A 6,486-nucleotide genomic window follows, 5' to 3' on the forward strand; every position below is an offset into this window, starting at 1 on the left:
CTCCAGGATTTTCAGGTCACTCTTCCGTCTGTTTTTAGATCGATGATTTGCCTTTTCCTCTCGCACCAACTTTTAGATCAATTAAAAACCATCCTCTGCTACCATTTTTGTTGGTGAAACCATACAGGAGAGGAAGTACAGAACCAACGACGCTAGACGGAGAGGAATATGTTTAAGCAAAAGGCAGTTTATTAAACACAGAGATAGCTGGTATCTGCTCAAGCTACATGCATGGACCCATTTCAGTTGCCTCTTATGGAGACAGTTGAAAAGGGATCAAAAACAGAGTTTTCAGCATTACTTTATACAATGCAACACAAAGGAAGGGGTCCTTCTTCTAGTCCCTTGATTGGTTCCCGAAGCGTAGGAGGCGGGTCTGCTCTGTCCAGAGTAGAAGCCCCATTTTGTGCACGGCAGAGTCCTCTGCCCTAGGCACCGACCAGTAGAAAGATGTGCAGTTTGTGTGTGTGCGTAACTCGTGAGGCATGAGGATGAGTGTGCGTATGCATGGAGATGTGTGTGTGAATGTGTGTATGTTCTCAAAGGAAAGTCTCGTGGGGAGCAACCAGATTGTGGCCTGTGGCGTGGGAGTTGTCCTTGAGAAGATATTGGCTCTGTCCATTGTTCTTGCATAGGAACAGCATTGACTGAAAACAAGCTCCTAACATTAAAATGGGTCATGCACAAGATTTTAGTCAGACCAAGCTATAACATTTTAATATTTACTACGACAACACTTTTTTTATTCAGGAGAATCGCATTGAATCAGGCTATTCATTTCAGTGCAGTTGCATTCTTATGCATAATCTTAGCATAAACGGAACCGAAAACACTCCAGCCTGTTTTGATCTGTTTTTCATTGATTTAGCCCACAATCGCCTACAGATTTGATACACATGAAGACCTACACTACCAGTCAAAAGTTTTAGAACACCTACTCATTCAAGGGTTTTTCTTAATTTTTTAAAACTATTTTCTACATTGTAGAATAATAGTGAAGACATCAAAACAATGAAATAACACATATGGAATAACGTAGTAACCAAAAAAAGTGTTAAACAAATCAAAATATATTTTATATTTTGAGATTCTTCAAAATTACCACCCTTTGCCTTGATGACAGCTTTGCACACTCTTGGCATTCTCTCAACCAGCTTCACCTGGAATGCTTTTCCAACAGTCTTGAAGGTGTTCCCACATATGCTTAGCACTTGTTGGCTGCTTTTCCTTCACTCTGCGGTCCGACTCATCCCAAACCATCTCAATTTGGTTGAGGTCGGGGGATTGTGGAGGCCAGGTCATCTGATGCAGCACTCCATCACTCTCCTTCTTGGTCAAATAGCCCTTACACAGCCTGGAGGTGTGTTGGGTCATTGTCCTGTTGAAAAACAAATGATAGTCCCACTAAGACCAAACCAGATGGGATGGCGTATCGCTGCAGAATTCTGTGGTAGCCATGCTGGTTAAGTGTGCCTTGAATTCTAAATAAATCACAGACAGTGTCACTAGCAAAGCACCCCCACACCATAACACCTCCTCCTTCATGCTTCACGGTGGGAAATACACATGCGGAGATCATCCGTTCACTCACACTGCATCTCACAAAGACACGGCGGTTGGAACCAAAAATATATTATTGTTGAAAACAAGTCTAGGTTGGAACCGTTGCTGTTAAAATACAAGTAATAATTTTAATTCGGGAATAAACTGATTGAAGCAAGATGCTTTTTGAGGCAAACACACTCACACAGTTTTGGGTTGCTCATCTACAGCAGGAAGCAGTCCCCTGCCTGACAAAGCAGTAGATGTTCTGATCCAGTTTGGCACCACATACCTATGCGAGTCTGTGACAAGTACTGAGGATACGAAGAGTCAGGACGCAGACGCAGGAATTAACAAGGTCAAGGTTTACTCAAACAATGACAAAGAGAATTAACAAAGAGAGCGTACACGACACGAAGCAAAAACAATCACACACAACATATTACAGAACAGTCCAGGGCTAAATAGGGGTGGTGATGAGATGATGAGATGCAGGTGCGCTGGAGGTGATTAGGGTGCGTTGGGTTTCCATTCCAGTGTTGCCGAGGTGGTGCGCTCAGACCGGTGGCTCAGTAGACCGGCGAATCAGAGCACCGGAGGGGAGCAATAGGAGGAGACGTGACAGAGTCAGGGTTCTCAACTCTGGCGTACGTAAAAAACAAGTACAGAAACAAACTCAATGCTGAGCATGACCTCAGGGTTGCACTGTCAAAAACTCAGCCCAGAATAGACATACTTGTTGAAAACTTCAACCAGCCACACGCCTCTCATTAGGACTGTGTGTGTGTGTGTGTGTGTGTGTGTATGTGTGTGTTTGTTTGATTTCTGGTCTACATCTGTGTGATGTGATCAATCAGTTTATTCCAGTTCAGAATGAAAATTATTGATTGTATTTTAACAGCAACAGTTCCAACCTAGACAGATATGTAAGAGTGTTTTTAATGGGTGAAAAAACAAAACATGAATTGCTATTTATGTGGGTATTTAATTTAATTGTTATATGTTTTTGTCTATATTGCATTTGTTTTAGGCATAAGGGCAATTAAATGTACCAATATTTACGTATAGTTGCATGTTTTCATAAGCTTGGGTCCCAGGAAAACACAGAATTTCTAATTTGGGTCCCACGCTGAAAGAGTTTAAGAACCCCCGCTATAGAGGCCTGTAAAGTTTTTGCAGCCATGCAGCAACATACAGTGGGGAAAAAAAGTATTTAGTCAGCCACCAATTGTGCAAGTTCTCCCACTTAAAAAGATGAGAGAGGCCTGTAATTTTCATCATAGGTACACGTCAACTATGACAGACAAAATGAGGAAAAAAATCCAGAAAATCACATTGTAGGATTTTTATGAATTTATTTGCAAATTATGGTGGAAAATAAGTATTTGGTCAATAACAAAAGTTTCTCAATACTTTGTTATATACCCTTTGTTGGCAATGACACAGGTCAAACGTTTTCTGTAAGTCTTCACAAGGTTTTCACACACTGTTGCTGGTATTTTGGCCCATTCCTCCATGCAGATCTCCTCTAGAGCAGTGGTGTTTTGGGGCTGTCGCTGGGCAACACGGACTTTCAACTCCCTCCAAAGATTTTCTATGGGGTTGAGATCTGGAGACTGGCTAGGCCACTCCAGGACCTTGAAATGCTTCTTACGAAGCCATTCCTTCGTTGCCTGGGCGGTGTGTTTGGGATCATTGTCATGCTGAAAGACCCAGCCACGTTTCATCTTCAATGCCCTTGCTGATGGAAGGAGGTTTTCACTCAAAATCACATGATACATGGCCCCATTCATTCTTTCCTTTACACGGATCAGTCGTCCTGGTCCCTTTGCAGAAAAACAGCCCCAAAGCATGATGTTTCCACCCCCATGCTTCACAGTAGGTATGGTGTTCTTTGGATGCAACTCAGCATTCTTTGTCCTCCAAACACGACAAGTTCTATTTTGGTTTCATCTGACCACATGACATATGACATTCTCCCAATCCTCTTCTGGATCATCCAAATGCACTCTAGCAAACTTCAGACGGGCCTGGACATGTACTGGCTTAAGCAGGGGGACACATCTGGCACTGCAGGATTTGAGTCCCTGGCGGCGTAGTGTGTTACTGATGGTAGGCTTTGTTACTTTGGTCCCAGCTCTCTGCAGGTCATTCACTAGGTCCCCTGTGGTTCTGGGATTTTGCTCACCGTTCTTGTGATCATTTTGACTCCACGGGGTGAGATATTGCGTGGAGCCCCAGATCGAGGGAGATTATCAGTGGTCTTGTATGTCTTCCATTTCCTAATAATTGCTCCCACAGTTGATTTCTTCAAACCAAGCTGCTTACCTATTGTAGATTCAGTCTTCCCAGCCTGGTGCAGGTCTACAATTTTGTTTCTGGTGTCCTTTGACAGCTCTTTGGTCTTGGCCATAGTGGAGTTTGGAGTGTGACTGTTTGAGGTTGTGGACAGGTGTCTTTTATACTGATAACAAGTTTAAACAGGTGCCATTAATACAGGTAACGAGTGGAGGACAGAGGAGCCTCTTGAAGAAGAAGTTACAGGTCTGTGAGAGCCAGAAATCTTGCTTGTTTGTAGGTGACCAAATACTTATTTTCCACCATAATTTGCAATAAATTCATAAAAAATCCTACAATGTGATTTTCTGGATTTTGTTTCTCAATTTGTCTGTCATAGTTGACGTGTACCTATGATGAAAATTACAGGCCTCTCTCATCTTTTTTAAGTGGGAGAACTTGCACAATTGGTGGCTGACTAAATACTTTTTTTCCCCACTGTACCTTTACTATCTACACAATAATTGGTATGTTCATGTACGTCTGTACATATTTGTTGTTTTAACATTTTGGGTTTTGCATATGTGGGTTAAATGGGATTTAGATCATTCCTTTAGAGTCCCAGAATGCAGTAACACCGGTTGCTAGTGAAATGTTGGCCCATAAATTGTGTGTGAAGTCATGGTAAAAAGATGGATGACTGACAGAATCAAAGCTCTAGATCTTTCCCCCAGGGCTTTGAGCTCCACTGAGTAATGTAATATCTAAAAAAACATTCCTTACCCCATGATACTTCAAATGGTGATTATACGGGAGAATAAAGTAAAGGAGCACTCTGTTTCACAATAAACTATCTGACCCTCCTCTGAGGCCTATAGTCTGTGGTAATGATAGCCTTGTTTACATCAAATCAAATGTTATTGGTCACATACACATATTTAGCAGATGTTATTGAGGGTGTAGAGAAATGCTTGACATTGGTCAGACGCGCGCTCAAATTAAGAATAGCTGAGAACAAAATATCCACACCAAAAATATAGACTATGCGATCGCGCGGCACTACATGAGTGTCATGGCTCAGCCACAAACTAGAGAAAGTTCATCGAGCCAAATGGTCTGAATCAGGGCCGGCGTTATGGGCTCGGATGCTTTCTCCGGTGATATAGTTTCAGCAGAGAGGAAGAGGCGAAGCAAGAGGAGTCACTCTCGCCAAATTCTGTCCAGTATTAGCCCTATGCATTTATATGGGAATAATATGAGATCTAAGCTTGTCGCCAAGCTTGTTGCCTGCTTTCCCGCCTTTGTTAGGGCAGAGACATGAGCATCTTGTCATTATAGTTACATTTGAGTCATTTAGCAGATGCTCTTATCCAGAGCAACTTACAATGCATACATTACATTAGTGAGTGCATACATTTTTCATACTGGCCCCCCGTGGGGATCGAACCCACAACCCTGGCGTTGCAAGCGCCATGCTCTATCAACTGAGCTACAGGAGGCTTGTATATAGGGTGAGTATTGGTAAAGTGGAACACTTTCTGAAAATTCGTTTTCCGGAATACCTAACAGAATCATCCCATTGTATTAACCCCCAAATAAAAATAAAGGAAAAAAAGAAAGACATTAAACTCAAGATGGATGACTCTTCTTCCAACACAAATTGTGCAGAGACCCACATTTCTTAAGTCGATACTGGCAAATTGGGCCACCTTGATTGGCAGTGGGACACTTAATTCATTATTGTAAAGAAGGATACATTAGAGAGTATATGATTAATTTAAATATTTTAATGATAAACCTCGATTATTCATACAAATGAAATGTATTAAAACCTTCTTTATATATTTTTGTGGAACATTAAGAATGATCTATTATTATTATCATCATCATCATCATCATCATCATCATACTTGATGATAATTATATAATGTAGCCTATATGTCTATAAATAAAATAAAATGAACTTAATCTAGGCCTATCAGCTCCCCATTCGCAACACTATACTCTAATGGACATTTTGTAGAATGAAACCAGAAAGACCTTACCCATCAACAATTTCAATGACAGTTTTATTGTCACCAGAGTCAAATACAGCAAAATAAACATATACCTGTATTGTTATGAATATAGCCAGCCAGTGTTTTTAATGTTGGTGAGGTAATGTCTTTCTAAGTAAAATGCAGCTATGCTAGCTTTTTCTAGCAAGCTAGCTGATAGCAGATTTGAGGAAAATGAAATGGAACATTTGATGCTATTTAGAAAATGGATTTCTGTTAAGAAAACATGTATATCATAATCCCCCGAAATGTTTTTTTTCTGCATTAAAATGGCCTAGAGGAGTGCCCCAGTTTGACAGTAACAGGGTGTCCCAGTCTCCCAGTCCCAAAATGAAAATATTCTAAAAAGGTGAGAACCCTATGTAATTTTACTTACTATTATGCTTCTACAGACACGTCATTACACAGAATGCCACGCCCACAATGATGACATCATATCCACTGAACCCATTTTTTTATCAACACATACTTCCTCACTAACACACAGGCATTGATTGTTGGCTATGTTATTGTACACATTTAAAGATATCCATTACAAAGCTTACGTGTCCCACTTTGCCAGGTGTCCTACTTAACCAATACTCACCCTACAGATCTTTGATTTCAGCCT

The sequence above is a fragment of the Coregonus clupeaformis genome, chromosome 9, assembly GCF_020615455.1.
Source record: "Coregonus clupeaformis isolate EN_2021a chromosome 9, ASM2061545v1, whole genome shotgun sequence".
Classification (NCBI taxonomy): Eukaryota; Metazoa; Chordata; class Actinopteri; order Salmoniformes; family Salmonidae; genus Coregonus; species Coregonus clupeaformis.